At 41.0% G+C, this 16,667-nt stretch overlaps 1 non-coding gene across 1 annotated transcript; it reads left to right on the forward strand.

Moving 5' to 3' along the window:
* The first annotated feature begins 16,099 nt into the window (after positions 1–16,099).
* Positions 16,100–16,204, forward strand: LOC128579332 (U6 spliceosomal RNA). The gene has a single exon (XR_008378129.1). It is a non-coding gene; the product is annotated as a U6 spliceosomal RNA (small nuclear RNA).
* Positions 16,205–16,667: the final 463 nt, after the last annotated feature.

A 16,667-nucleotide genomic window follows, 5' to 3' on the forward strand; every position in this document is an offset into this window, starting at 1 on the left:
ATACAAAAGTAGAAAAGAACAGATAATAGGATGTAGACCAGTCTCCAAAAGTCAATACATATATTTTTCCACATCTGCAAATTGCAGTACCTTATACATAGTAGATAACTTTTTTTTAGTAAACAAAGATAGGGATGCTCTCTGAGGAGCTTACACATGTTAATAGGTAAAGTAGATACATATAAAGTTAGTATTTATTAAGATCTTATAATATGCCAGTATCTTTAATTTATTACAAAACTATATGATGTACCAATAAAACTTCTAAGAAAATTGAAGAATGCCAAGCTATCTACCAAAGGAATTGTAATGTGCAATGATTACTATAATCAAAGTATTAATAAATTATTATCTTTGAGAGCACAAAGAAGAGAATTATGAATTTTGACTGGGAAATGACAGGCAGTTGGACATCTGAGCGTTTAAGATGACATGAGTTTTTCAATAAAGGAGACAAAAGGGTATTTCCAGAAAAAGGAATTTTCTCTTAAATAGAAAGAGTGTCATTAGATTTCTGTTTTGAAGATCATATTCTGGCTTAGCATCTATTTCTATTATGTCATTAAATGATATTTAAGTAATTTTTTATTTAATTTCTGACTTTTTTTTTCTTGAGACAGAGTCTCACTTTGTCACCCTTAGTACAGTGTCGTGGCATCATTGCTCACAGCAACCTCAAACTCTTGGGCTCAAGTGTCCTCTTGCCTCAGCCTCCTGAGTAGCTGGGACTAGGTGCCTACCAATATCTCTGGCTATTTTTACAGACAGGGTCTCGCTCTTGCTTGGGCTGATGGCAAACCCATGAGCTCAGGCAATCCACCTGCCTTGGCCTCCCAGAATGCTAGAATTACAGGCATGAGCCACCACTAAGCCTGGCCTTAATTTTCTGCCTTTTACTTTGTAAGTACCTGGAATTCACCTGAGTTGCACAACACGTGAAATAGGCAGAACCAAGTCATCACTTACCTGAACACAGTAGTGAATGTGTAGAGAATAAATGGATAAGTAAAGAAATGTACAAATTAATCAATAAATCAACTGTGGTGAATATACTTTAGTTGCAATAAACTGTGGATGGAGCAGTGGAATACAGCACAGAAGGTAAGAATGTGAGGTCAGGTAATTAGGTTTGTGAATTCATCCTAGAAAAAGTACTACATACCTCCCTGCTAAATATCACTGTGGTCACCTTCAAAGTACTCTTCTTGGTCATGTGGTGACCATAGGATATTCAGCAATGAGATGTACAGTACCTTTTCTATAGTCTGTAGAATGTAAATGTTTCGGCACAGTAACTGAGATAATGCCAGGAAGGCTATGTTAACCATTGTGATGAAAATAAGTCCCCCTCAGTCTGTGAGGACCTGAAGCATTCTTTTTATTAGCTTGTTTTGGATGGTTTTTGAAACCCAGGGTGAAGATTTAAAATGTAATTTTAAATAAGTCCCCCTTATTTTCATCACAATGGTTAACATAGCCTTCCTGGCATTATCTCAGTTACTGTGCCAAAACATTTACATTCTACAGACTATAGAAGCACTTGGGCGGCACCTGTGGCTCAGTCGGTAGGGCGCCGGCCCCATATACCGAGGGTGGCGGGTTCAAACCCGGCCCCGGCTGAACTGCAACCAAAAAATAGCCGGGCGTTGTGGCAGGCGCCTGTAGTCCCAGCTACTCGGGAGGCTGAGGCAGGAGAATCGCTTAAGCCCAGGAGTTGGAGGTTGCTGTGAGCTGTGTGAGGCCACGACACTCTACCGAGGGCCATAAAGTGAGACTCTGTCTCTACAAAGAAAAAAAAAAAGAAAAGAAGGGGGACTTTACCTAACAAATGCAATCAGTGTAACCTGGCTTATTGTACCCTCAATTAATCCCCGACAATAAAAAAAAAATATGTCAAATGGTCTATGAAGTGAGTGTATGATGCCCCATGAACATATCAATGTATACAGTTATGATTTAATAAAAAAAAAAGAAAGTATTCTAGTATTCTATAATGGGCATTCCAGAAAAAGAGTTTCAAAATTGCTTTGAAGGGTGGACTAGGTGCTGGTGTCAGTGCATAGCTTTCTGAGGGGAGTACCTTGAAGGTGACCATACTGATATTCAGCAATAAGGTATGTAGCACTTTTTCTAGGATGAGTTCACAAACTTAATTGTCAAGCCTTATAGATACCTGGCAGAAGACTCTCTTGTGCAAATAGCTGCCCCACCTTTTAAATTATGAGAAAAGTTGTAAAAGTTACTGAACTCTCTGAACTTCCTTCAAAAATAAACTAGTAGTCGGGCGGCACCTGTGGCTCAAGTAGGGTCTGACCCCATATACCCAGAAGTGGTGGGTTTGAACCCGGCCCTGCCCCAAAACTGCAAAATAAATAAATAAATAAACTGGTAGTCATGATAGTATTCTATTCCTTGGATTATGTTGAGGATTAAATGAAACAAGACATTTCAATAATAAGTATAATACATAGTATCTGTAAATACTAGGTATCTCATACATTTAACAGATAAAGAGCATAGGTTTTCTAAATTTGGGTGACTAAATAAATAAATTAGTAAACATTGTGGCAAAGGCAATGAGATAATAAAGAGAAGATGGACATAGGAGGTTTCCTCTAGATATGATCTATAAAACTGGAGTTTTGACCAGAAATAGGGTACAAGGCTGTCATGAAAACTAAATACTCCAGCTAGGAGCCCTGAGTAGACACACGTGTACCATTCACTGAGATTGGGAATATAGGTGGATAAGTATGTTTTGTTTTTTTGGGAAAAAGAATTCTGTTTGGAATATGCCAAATTTGAGATCACCATGTAATTTATAAGCCAAACCTATTGGGCATTCACTATGAGCCGGGTACTCTGCTGCCCACTTGTAGTGGTATTTAACAGTTTGTATAAAAGGCAGACATAAGGGATCAATGGAAGAACCATGCTTTGCATGAGTTTCACTCTGGCAGAAGAAAGAAATGCGCACAATTTAATATCAAAATGGCAGATTTAGAATTCACTTTGAAGCTTACCTTTTTGTGTTATCTAAATGGTTTTAAATAGTAGTCCTCATAGGTCATCTGTCAGCTGCCCAAATGTGTATTTCCGATGCTAAAATACTTTTGTGGCTCCCTTTGTGGTTAACTCCTAAATCCTTGACCTGCCTACTGGACCCTGTGTGGATGATCACTAATCACCTCTCTTGGCTCTCTCAGCATCACTTTCTATTTCACTTCCCCAACCCCATCAATCCCTGAGTTCATAAACAATGTTCCTTTTGTAGTTTCTTACACAAGTGGTCCTCAAATACTGTTTACCCTGCATGCTTAACAATAAAAACTTGGAGACGTGCATTATTAACAAATTACATGTTTATTTATAACATACCGTGTATGCAAATGACACTGAATGAATATACAATAGTATGTGTCTTATGGGACTATACAAAATTAACATTTTAAAGGTTTAAACAAGTGTATACAAATAGAAGTCCTAATATTTGCCTTCCACACCCAATGAATATGCCACTGTCAAGAGTACTCTTGACTACACTGCACTCCTCCCTGCCTCCCTCAAAGCTATACATGCTGTTTTCTTAGGCCTGTAATGCTCTTGCTCTGTGGGTAGGACTAATTCTACCTCCTTCTTTCAACTCAAATGTGATTTCATTCTGTCCCAGCCATCACAATTTACACTAAATGACTAATTCTGTGTTCTTCCAGCACTTACTAGCCTCCCTCCCCAAGGCATTTATCATAATTATAATTTAATATATATAATATTAGGTTAATGTCTGCTTCCTTGCTGGATTTCAAGATCTATTTGATTAGGGTAGTTTTGTCACAATTAGATCCCCTACCTCTTTGGTTAATAAGTCTAACTCACTCTTTAATGAGTGTTGACTATTGGAACTAATCTCATGCCCTTTACAACATCATTCCTGATGTTCTCTTATGAGAAAATCATCAAAGCTTCTGCAATGCAAGGAAATCATGTACCATAAGGCTTTCTTGCAGGGTGTTCACATACCAACACTTTGAGTTAGAAAGTAGTAAGATAATAATTGCTTCCAAATTTTCCTAGGATAATAATTACTTTTATGGGGGTATTAAATCCAGGGCAGTATACCACAATAGACTCTGAAGCTCTGATTGCCTGGGTCAAAATCCCAGTTCCAGAACTTTTGAACTGTGTGAGTTTATATAAGTCACTTAACTTCTTCTCCCTGCTCAGTTTCCTGATTTCTAATACTTGGTTACTGTTAGTTTTTGGATACATTAACATGTCTACAATACACAGAGGCCTTAGAAAGTACTCAATAAATGTGAACTGTTATTATTAACACATACTAAAAAGACTGTTCAATAAGTATCAAAAGGTTCAGTTTGTGTGGATAATCACCATCTAAATTTTCTGCTCCTGGATATGTAAAGTAAGTACTTTAAAAGGTATTCATAAATTAATTTAAAGAAGTCACAGTATTTACATGTAAAAATTTGAGAAGAGCACATCTGAGCTCATTGTGAATACAAGGCATTCCCTGGTCTTGTGACACAGGGACATTTCATTTAAAGAAGCAGGGATCTTTATTTATTACTCATTTCTCTTCATGGTTCACAGCTTGTAATGATTTGAATCAACAGAGTATCAATTATCAGCTTGTATGCATAAGTATATAGTAAGTATGAAAGTTATATATTCTAGTAGTGAAGTCTCCCTTTTCTTTCTTGCTCATAATTGACATACTCTTTCTGAAGAGGAGTTTTCAGAGGTCTGAACAAAGATCATAATATAAAAATAAATTATGGTATGTATCCATTGATGTCTCACTCATAAATTATTTATCTCCATTGGTGCTCTTTTATATTCAGTGGTAGATTTGAAATTTTCTTCCTGGATATTACTCATTCAGGGATCATAGTTAAGGAGCGTGCCATTTTCAGTTGGCACGCTGGTCCAGTCCAGGCTTCAGGTGAGGAAGGAATGCAAATAAGGACCATCTCTTCTTCCCTTTCCTATTTACTGCCACTCATTAGAAAGTAGAAGAAAAATGGATGAAGGTACCATGGGGTTGTTCTTCCTTTCAACACAGGGAATCCAATTGTGCTTCATGATTAAACCTGTTTCATTTTTAATTTTGAATCAATTGTTCTCAGCAGAGATAGCATATTATAATCATTCAGAGAAATTCTTTTAAAAGGGTTAATGTCTGAATCTACAAAGAACACAAACAAATTAGCAAGGAAAAAAAAAACAAAACATTAAGTATGGGCAATTGCACTGAACAGAAGTTTTCAAAAGAAGCTAGACAAATGTCCAGAAAACACAAAGAAATGTTCAACATCACTAATAATCAGGAAAATGCAAATTAAAACCACAATGAGATACCACCTAATGCTGTCAGAATGTTAAAAAAACAATAAATGCTGGCATGGATGTGAAGAGAAAGGAAATTTTATACAGCATAGGAAAGACTGTAAAGTAGTACAATCTCTATGGAAAAAAAACAATTTCTCAAAGAAAATGAATACAGACCTACCATTTGATCCCATAATCCCACTGCTGGTATCTTCCCACAGGAAAAAATGTCACTTTCTCAAAAAGATACCTATACTTGAATGTTTATTGCAGCAAAATTCACAGTCACAAAGATGTGAAATCAGTTTAAGTGCCCTTCAATAAACAAATCGATTTAAAAGGTGTTATACACTAATTTACGGCTTTCACATGAAAGCTATAACCCAGTTATAACCCAAGAATAGGGGGTAAGGGGAAAGGGAGGGGAGGGAGGGGGAGGTGGGTAGAGGGAGGGTGATTGGTGGGATTACGCCTGCGGTGCATCTTACAAGGTTATATGTGAAACTTAGTGAATGTTAGAATGTAAATGCCTTGACACAATAACTAAGAAAATGCCAGGAAGGCTATGTTAACCAGTGTGATGAAAATGTGTCAAATGATCTATAAAACCAGTGTATGGTGCCCCATGATCACATTCATGTACACAGCTATGATTTAATAAAAAAAAGGTGTTATACATATTCCATGGAGTACTAATTACCCATAAAAAGGAATTAAATGGTGTCTTCAGCAACAACTTGAATGGAACTAAAGACCATTATCCTAGGCAAAGTGTATTCAAACTGGAAAACAAACACCACATGTACGCTCTAATAATTGGGAGGTAACTGATGGTTAAAACATCACAAAGAGATGCAAACATCATTGGAAATAAAGAAGGAGGAAAGAATAATTGGAAATAAAGGAGGTAATAAGTACAATGAACCCTATGTGGAGATGCGTGCACTGATATCCTGACTGATATCCATGTTAACAAAACCATTTATACACCCTCAATAATTGAAATTTTAAAAATGAATACACTGATTTTTTTTTCAACTTTCCCTCCCAATTCTAACTTATAGCTGTGGATGAGAACCACAGCTCTAAGATGTCAGGTCTATGCAGTGAATTCAGTAAATTCCAATCAATAGGACGATGGAATGCAGTCAGCTATGGACATGTAGGGGATTTATAGAGCAGAGGTACTCCTGGGCTTGTCAGAAAACAGTGTAGGTATAGAACAAGTCTTGCCTGAAACAAGGGGCCTAAAGCCAACTCACAAGGTAGCTATAGCTTTGTGAAGCTAAGAATAAGGGGTGCAAGGGAGTTGGAAACTAAGCAGGCATCTGAAGAGTGTATCCTAGTATCTAATTTGAGCAAGTGTTGTCAAAGTCACAAGTTAGGCAGAGAAACAGAAAAATGAAACTTGAAAAACAATAATAAACCTAATACTGGGATCACAAAGAGAAACCAGTAAATCCAATAGAGCTGAAAAAAACATCAGACAGTAAGCTTAACTAATTTAGGCAGAAAGCTTTCTGAACCAGGTAAGAACATCTTGAAGCAGAGACTCTGCTGCTGAATCACTTATCCTCAAGGTTTGAGCAATGAAGAATTTCTAGAAGGAAGAAGAGCAGAAAAGACTTTCCTAACTCTGTATTCATAAATAATCTTGCAGCTAAAACTTCCACAAAACTGATTGTATTTTATCCTAAATATGCTAGCTGACAAAATGTTTGCCATTAAAGAAATAATAGACCCTCAGTGAATATAATTAATTCTTCCTTGATCAATTTGAGAGCTTAATTGGCAACTGTTCCTTTAATGTCAAAGATTAAACAGATTCATGAAGAATGGACAATGATAGTACTTAAGAATTGGCAGGTGAAAAATGGAATGTTTGTTCTTGGATGTTAAGAACAAGCAGGCTATAAAGAATATAAAGTGTAGTTTCAGATCATGTGTAAATGAATAGGTGCTTTGAACAAGAGACAATTACCAGTGGTATTAAAATTATTATATCTATGCAGAGTTACATGCAAGGTCAGACAATTAAATTCATGAACTCATCCTAGAAAAAGTGCTATTCACCCAAGTGCTAAATATCACTATGTCACCTTTGTGGTAATCCCCTAGGGGAGCTGTGCACTATTGCCGGCATAGTCCACACTTCAAAGAAATACTGAAACTTTTTTTCCGGAATGGCCATCAGAGCTATCGTACAAGTTCTCACAATTAAATTTGTGAACTCATCTTAGAAAAAGCGCTACATACTTTGTTGCTGAATATCACTACAGTCAGGAACTGGGTCAAAGATGACCTTAGTGATAAACCCTTGTTCTTGGATGAGTTCACGAACTTTATTGTCAGACCTCGTACGAGAGTGGCAATGTAAAGAAACCCCAAAATATTTTAAAAGGAAGAGCTCGCTTTACACAATTTTTGAAATCTCCATTATTAAATGAAGATGATGATAAAAGAAATATTGAAACAATTAAAAAATACTGGTAAATAGTGTTACCCCTCGGGAGGCAACAATAACGTGCATTTTGGTATTTTATGGGTTTTGATTTAATTTTATCAAACAAAGCATCTGATGGCAATGGCAGACTCTACAGTCTCCTCTTCATACTCCTCCTTTCCCAGGCCCTTCCCATTTGTAGCACCCCCACCTCTCAGCCTCACTACTACATCTCAGAAGTTGACCCACTCCTAGAATGATAAAATCAAGGTTGGTCTCGACCAATGTTTTTCAACCTTTTTATCTCATGGCACAGTTGAACCTGTAGTTAAACTTCTGTGACACACTTAAATCATGTTGTTCAAAAAAAGAGTAAAGAAAATAATATACTTACTGCCCTTTGAACTTCATTAGAAAGTAATTTAATTAATGATATTTATAAATTTTCATGGCACATCAGTTGAAAATCACTGGTCTAGACCAATCCTGGTGTTCATGGGCCTGAATGAAAGGGATTTTAGCCATTCATTAACTGAATTCCCACCCCATGTTGCCAAATGTAACAACAGAGTTCCAGCTGAATGTAACTTTAGAGGACCCAGACAGCTAAATGTAACAATTGAGTTCCAGCTAAATAATCCCTTTGTGACTATATATACCCCTGAGCAAACAGCCCAGAAAGAGGGAGAGGGAATGAGGGGTTCTTTTTTTTTTTTGAGACAGAGTCTCATTTTATCACTCTTGATAGAGTGCGGTAGCATCACAGCTCACAGCAAGCTCCAACTCCTGGGTTTAGGCCATTCTCTTGCCTCAGCCTCCCAAGTAGCTGGGACCACAGGCACCTGCCACAATGCCTGGCTATTTTTTTGTTGCAGTTTGGCCGGGACTGGTGAACCCACCACCCTCTGTATATGGGATAGGTGCCCTACTCACTGAGCCATAGGTGCCTCCTGGAAAGACAGAGCTTTTTCCCCGACCTCGGTTCTCTCTGCCAGGAGCTCTAGTGTTTTTGTATTTTTTTTTTCTGTAAATAAATCCTGTCTTACCACTGATCTACTAATCACTGAGACCAAGAACCTACTAAAGACAAAACTCTGGTGTCAAGGGGTCCTGGGTTATCACAGCCCGTGCGCTAAAACCTGAAATGGAAATAAATTCATCTCAGGATTGAGGAAGAAGAATGGAGGGATCACCCCAAAGTCTGCTTCGAAATCCCATGAACTTGAGTGGAGTGAGGAGAGGGAGCAGGGGAGTTCAGGCCATGATGTGGGAGTGACAAGGACGCTCTGGCCCACATCTAGTGCTGGTCTCTGTGATGGCCCTTAATCTTCCCTCAGCTCCCGGGGTGCAGAGTTTGTTTCTCAGTGGCGTTTTACTCCATTCTGAGCCCTTTCCCACCCACAGCCATCCAGTCCGTGTCCCCAGCCCCAAGAGTAGCTCCAATGTCAGGATGCTCTGGTGAGTTGAGCTCCGAGTGTTTCCCTTCCCTGCAGGAAGCAGCTGCTGTAACCTCCACCTCAGGCCAGTGAGCAGGGACCCAGGGCTCTCTGAATTTGAACTTGCTTCTGGCCTTGCTCACCCTGAGCAGCTTACAGCACCTTGGTGACACTCTCAGGAGAAGGCTGGTGAGTGCTGTGCAGACTGAGGGATCAATTTTACCTTCCAATAATGAATGGTGTTTAATCTATTTAACATGAACTTAAAAATAAATAAAAAGTAAAATTGGAATGTTAATGACATGAAGAAATAAGAAATGCCTGAGGTGATGATTGCACCAATTATCTGATTTGATGAATCCACATTGCGTGCCTGTATCAAATCATGACATATGCTCAATAAAGATGTAGAAATTTTATATGTCCATTATAATTAAAAATAAAATGTAATTGCCAAAAACCGTAATACTGAATGTCACCATAAGTCCTCAAAGGAATAAAATAAAGAAATTTCACAAGTTCAAAGAAAGACAAAAATATGGTGTTTATAAACAGTGGAAGAGTAACCATAGAAAAAGAAGAAAAACTGATTTTTCATCAACATGGATGGAAATAGATGACACTGTATAAAGTGACATAAGCTAGGAACCGACAGACACGGCATATTCTCTCTTGTAGAAGCAAAAACAAGCTGATCACATAGAAGTTAAAAGTAGAACAGAGGAAGCTGGAGGCTGCCAAACAAGGATATGGGGAAGGGAGGGATAGGGAGAGATCTGTCACAGGGTACAAAGTTACAACTAGATAAAAGGAATCAACTGTGTTCTATAGCACTATAGGATAAGTTGAATTAAAAGCAAAATGTTAATTCCAAACAGCTAGAAGGAGACTAGCAAATGTTCCAAACACAAAGAAATGATACAACTTTGAAAGGATGGATATGCTAATTATGCCAATCAGATCACTATATATTAAATTTATCAAGACATCACTAGGCAACCCATGAATATTTTAAAAACTATTGTGTGCAGCAATATAAAATGATTAATTAAAGAAAATAACCTCAAGTTTTGTATCTGGACAAAGATAAAGTTAAACTGAATGTCACTGCATCTCTAGATCTCTGTGATTCATTTCCCTGCAGCCAACAATTAGCAGCCTCTAATTCACTTCCACAGCTGCATTATTCCTGAGAATTATAAGTAAAACCTGGGTGTTCCTCACTGTCCAGGTCCGAGGCATTCACTCTCAATGTGTCTCTGATGCTTCCCCAAGGCCATGGTGCAGCAGCTGGGAAAAGAGGGGGCTGGTGCTGTTGAGGATGGAGGTCAGGGAGCATGAGAGGCCAAGGCTACCTCCAGCATCAGGTCTCCCAGTCCAGGGGCCGCAGGAAGGTGCAAGCCCTGGGAGGTGCCTGGACGCCATGGCCATGAGGCATAAGACTCTTTCCAACATAAAGTGTCATCTGGAACGTTGATGTCCTGACCTACTTACATATAAACATGTGGAGGTTCCTGCATTGTTCTGGTGATCTGAGAATGATCTAATGTATAATTTTAGTTTTAATTATAAACATAGAGAACATCAGCTAGAACCTGATATTTGTCGGAGGGAAATGGTGCTGCTGTACCATCTTTCTGTGGGGAGGACCCTTGTCATCCTGCAGACTTAGAGAACTGGAGAGGACAGAGCCTCATAGGAGGTCACAGCTGCACAGGTGTCATATTTAACTTGAATTCTTAAAGTTTGAAGATAAGGTCATTGTTCATTTTCATTCAAAAGAACTAAAGGAGGTGCAGGGAAGTGACCCTGCTGCAGAGGACATGAGCCTCACTCTCCGGCTTTCCTAGCTGACCACAGTGGCCTCACGGTTGTGTGAGCACCACCTCTCAGCTGCTGCCCCGTTTCACCTGCCCTTGTGTTCAGTGCACATGGTGCTCTTTACAGCCAGACTCCCACATGAAGGGGTCGTCTCAGGTGGTCACAGTGTCACATGATGTCACCGTGGCCTCCCTCCAGCTGTCTTTACTCTTATGTGTGGACACGGACAAGCTCCTCCTCAATGTTAGAAGCATCTGCTTCATAATCAGTGTTGGACTTAGATCATGACATAAAAGAAATGGGAGAAACTGCAGAGATGACTGTCTGTCTAGCCTGCAAGTTCCTCGGAATGAAGCAGAATTCCTCTGGTTGCAAATGATGGTACACGCAACACAAAAGCCGAGGAATAATGACCAACGTGTCCTGCAGCCACAAAGTGCAAGGGCGCATTCAGGCTCTGGCCTTGGCTGGACCAGGGCTTAGCTGAGGCCACTAGGATGCCCTGCTCAGCCCTCCCTCCTGGCCTGGCTCTCAGCTCCCCCTGCCCATAGCATCTTTGGCATGTTAGGACCACATCCCCAGAAGACGAGCACCCTGGCCTCTGCCAGTACCTCAGCAGGGTTCCATGAGCAAGTTCTGTTGTCCCATTAGCCCGAGGTGAGTGACCAGCCTGCCTCTCAGCTAATTACTGCCTCCAAGGGGTGGGTGTGCTGCCCGGGTGAGCCTTAGCACAGATCTCACTCAAATACATGGGCTGAGGGTTTGGCAGGTGTATCACTTAGGGAAGAGTTTGAGACACAGGGACCAGAAAGAAGGCAAGGGACTTCCAGGAAGAGGAAGCGAGATGAACAGGATGGGAGGTGTGCACTGGTTGGTTTTAGGTCACACGTAGCTAAGGAGAGAATTCAAATCATGATACATGGAAATCATAACAAAGACACTGGGCATGCTGCTCACTCCTTGGACACAGTGACCAGGGTAGCTGGTGCAGGCAAAGCACGTGTACTCAGCCCAAAGTCAGCAACACCAAATATTTGTGCAATGGATCACATAGACAAACTAAGAGGCCCTCCAGAGCCCTCCACTCAGGAGGGCTATTGGCTTTGACTAGTGGCACAAAATAACCCACTGTCTGAGCAGGAACTATGCTTACTGTTTCCCCTGCATTACTAAGACATCAAATCCATGCTCTCAAAGTCTCCATTTTTCATAGGCGACCTCTAAGACAGCCTTTGTTCAATTTTCTAAATAATGATGTGAACTGTCTTGGCATTTTTGTTACAGTTTGTCATCTCTGTGCGAATCTTATTCCTTCATGTATTTACTGATGATGTGCTTATCATTCAAGGCTGGTTCACACCAGGAATCCTTCTCTTTATTCAGCAGATAATCCCTTTGCTGCTGCTGTATGCCAGGCCATGTGCTAAGCCCTGGGAATCCAGAAGCAGGTAAGGACCAGTCCTGACCTTCACAGAGCTCATGCTGCAGGGAAGGAACGCACCATGAACTGCTAATGACCTGAGACTTAAGGGACATCATCCGTTTGTGCTTTCTGATCCTGAATGACTCTCCATGAGTGAATAGAAATTAACTAATCATTTTTTAGAAAGGCAAATGGACAAGAAAATAAATACTCCAAGTTTGGTGTGGTTCCCAGGCACAGGATTTATGAAGCAGGCTGCTCACATGGGCTCATGAGATGAGGACTGATGAGTGCTCGGTAAATCCAGCATGCTTTCTGCACACCTTCTGCCTCCCCACGTGCCACCTCTCTCCACCTCCTCCACCCAGGCTCTGTCCAAGGACAGGGACTCAGATCAGTCTGCACAAATGGCTACCTTGTCCTTGACTTCTGGTTGGGCTCATCCTCTGGGGTCAATGGATGGACAAGAGTGAGGTGGGGACCTATTGATCCTGAGCTGCCTCCTGACAGGTCTCATGGGCTGACCATCCTCAACTGAAGGCCACACTTCAGGGGCTCCTCACCACACAGCATCTTCTGTGTCTAGTGACTGCACTCTTCCTCCTGTCTTCACACTGCAAGAGACCAACACACTAGCCTTCCTGCTCCTTTCAATGTCTTTTAAAATAGGCCCTTTATTCACTTCTCCTCAAATTAGCCAATTTGAGCATGCAATCTATTTCTACCTAACACCCCAACTAATAATTCCTGGTTGACAAAAATTTCTTCAAATATCTTACTTGTATATTTTGGCATCTTATAGTTTCCAAAGTGGTTCTGAAAACCCCTCACTTCATCATCCTCAGGGACCACCTCATCCTTGGCTTTACTCCGAGAATGACTTGTAAGCTTTTGGCCAATACTGCCTTCCAGGCTGACCTCACCCCTAGCCTTTGACCATTGTCCCTAATTCACAGGAATCAGGAGTCAAGGGACCAGGACAATCTCAAGACTTATCATCTTATCCTCCCGGTCACTCTGGAAATCCCCCCTGTATACCTCACATCATATCATATTGAATTAAATGTGAGTCAAAGCCAAGTGTTGGGCAAAGACAGAGAGCAGCCACAGCTATTAATATACTGCTCGTGGGTGTATAAATTAGTACAACTACTTTATAAAGGAATTTGGCATGATTTACTAAAACTAAACACACACACACCCTACAACCCAGTAATTCCATACTAGCATATCCAGGAAGAATGAGTGTAAATGTCCAAAAAAAGACATGGACAAGAATATTCACAGCAGCACTCTTTGTAATAGCTCCAACCTGGAAACAGTCCAAATGTCCATCCACAGGAACGTGAATAAACAAATTGTGGGATTTAACAAAGAACAAGCTACTGAAACATTCAACAACAAGGCTGAATCTCAGTTATTATATTGAAGGAAAAACGCCGAGCACAAAAGAGTACACTGCGTGATTCTGTTGATATGAAAGTCAAGCACATGAAAAACTCGTGGATGAAAGAACTCGGGAGAGTGGTCCCCTTGGGGAGAGGTGGATCAAAAAAGAAGGGGAAGGAAGAAACCCCCTGGGCTCTGGGACGGCTCGTGGCTTCATCAGGGTGTCTATATAGATTAAAAAAAAAAAAATCACAGGACTATATATTGAAGATCAGGGCACCCTTTACACAATCTGGTGTATGTGTGTTATTCCACAATAACATATTAAAATTCAAAATGAGAATTGAGGTCTATGACAATATGAAATAGAAGCGTCCATTGAAATTTAATGTCTGACTGATTCTAAATGTGGTTGTGGGTCAATGTGTTTATCCAAAACCTAGACAATAAACATCTAATACTTTTTGAGAGAGCAGTGTAGACAGGCAATAGTTAGCCAGCAAGGGCTCAGGGATAACAAGCAGTTCATTGTGACATTTTTATTACCAGCCCAGTCTATATTTTCAGGTCAATTCCCTAACTGTATAAGATTATAAACACAATTCACGAAAATGAGTCATTTTAAGGCCCATTGGCAGAGGGGCATGGCTGTTAGAAGGACCAAGAAGCTGTCCTCTGTCGTGGCAGGCAGGCCTTGGTTCTGATGAGGATGTGTGGGTCATGATACAGAAGCGGTAAGCAGCCCACTAAGCAAATTTTCCTAGAAGTGGAAGGAATTTTTTTTCAAGTCCAGAGAAAGCATCTCTAGGTATCTCTCAAAGGTGATGTTCGTGGAGTCCTTCCACATTAGTAAATCACTCTAACTTATATCACATTCACTTGCATCTGATGCAAGAGAGCAGAGTGGTCACTTGCAGGCATTTCAAAGTTTGTGTGCAATTTGTTGTGAAGGGTCTGAAGCTGACCATGCCCTAGCAATGAAATGCCAAGATGTCATGTGGAGAACCACTGTCTAGGTCAAGGGCATCCTAGCTGGCCAGATTTCAAATCCAGCTGGTCACCCAGGAACCTCCCAAGTGGGTTCAGAGAAATTGTTCTGGGTCAAAGTATAAAGGTCACCCTCCCTACCCACTACGCACTCTTCTGAGAATGCACGGAGACAAATCACTGTGTTTGCTACTACACTTGAGGCAAACCCAGCTCCGCCGTGCAACATGCAACCTGCAAGGCAAGGTCACGATTTGGCCCCCACCAACTTCACCAGCCCTGTCTGGTCCTCTCCCCCTCTCACACATCACACTTTCTGGGGGCTTCTGGCACACTGCCCTGTCCCACCCTGTACCCTCACACCTTCTTGAGAGCCCTCTGCTCACCTTCCAGGCCCACCTCCCAGCATAAGTCTCCTTCCCTCAGAGGATCCTTCTCGGAAGCTGCACCCGAAGCAGGTCTGTCTGGGCACGTCCTGCAGTCACACATGCTCCCTTCTTTCCTGCAACTCTCCACCTGTCGTGATGGTCAACTAGCTTAAGTGCTGACCATCTCACTCTCCACCTGGACCCAGGGAGGAAAGACTCTCATCTGTGTTTTCCACCAACGTTAGCTCAAAGCTGAATACAGCACAGGGTAACGAATGCAGCGTTTATAAATGCTTACAGGACAGGGCAGACAAGTCAGGAAGAGGAAATTCCGGGCACAGGGGCCGCTGCTGCAGTCAGCCACCTAAGGAGAAAGTGCTCACTAAGCGACACGCACAAAAAACAACTAGAAAATAAATGTTAATCCTGAAACCCGCCAATGAGGCCATAGAAAAAGAGAAACTTTTTATTGCTAACAGAGGCAAGAGTAACAGAAGAACACCTTGGCACCAGTAACAATATTTGGCATCAGGAAATAATTAAAAATGAAAAAAAAAACTACTTTTATGAAGATATACTTTCCCCAGATGTTCATAATAATTAAGGATTAGAAATAGGCAGGGTGCGGTAGCTCACACCTATACTCTCAGCACTCTGAGAGGCAGAGGCAGGTGCACAGCTTGAGCTCAAGAGTTCAAAACCAGCCTGAGCAAGAGCGAGACCCCATCTCTAAAAACTAGCCAGGCATTGTAGGGCTGCCTGTAGGCCCAGCTACTCGGGAGGCTGAGGCAAGGGTATCTCTCGAGACTAAGAGTTTGAGGTTGCTGTGAGCTATGATGCCACACAACAGAGTGAGACCCTGTGTCAAAAAAATAAATCCTTTGTGCTCAGTTTGGCAGCACATATACTAAAATTGGAACGATACAGAGAAGATTAGCATGGCCCCTACAAGGATGACACGCAAATTCGTGAAGTGTTCCATATTTATTAAAAAAAAAATACTTTTTAATTTTAATGAAGGCAAAAAGTGGAAGCCTAATGAACACATGTATATGTTAAAATAAAAAATAATAATAATAAATAAATAGAGCGGCGCCTGTGGCTCAGTGAGTAGGGCGCCGGCCCCGTATGCCGAGGGTGGCAGGTTCAAACCCAGGCCCGGCCAAACTGCAACAAAAAAATAGCCAGGCGTTGTGGCGGGCGCCTGTAGTCCCAGCTGCTCGGGAGGCTGAGGCAAGAGAATCGTGTAAGCCCAAGAGTTAGAGGTTGCTGTGAGCCGTGTGATGCCACGGCACTCTACCCAAGGGCGGTACAGTGAGACTGTCTCTACAAAAAAAAAAATAATACTAATAATAAATAAATAAATAAATAAAAGTTGAGAATTAGCCTAAAATAGCAAAGCAGAAACTGTTAAATATGGTATATCAAGTAAACAGAATTTTTCACAGCTT

The sequence above is a fragment of the Nycticebus coucang genome, unplaced genomic scaffold, assembly GCF_027406575.1.
Source record: "Nycticebus coucang isolate mNycCou1 unplaced genomic scaffold, mNycCou1.pri scaffold_44, whole genome shotgun sequence".
Lineage (NCBI taxonomy): Eukaryota > Metazoa > Chordata > Mammalia > Primates > Lorisidae > Nycticebus > Nycticebus coucang.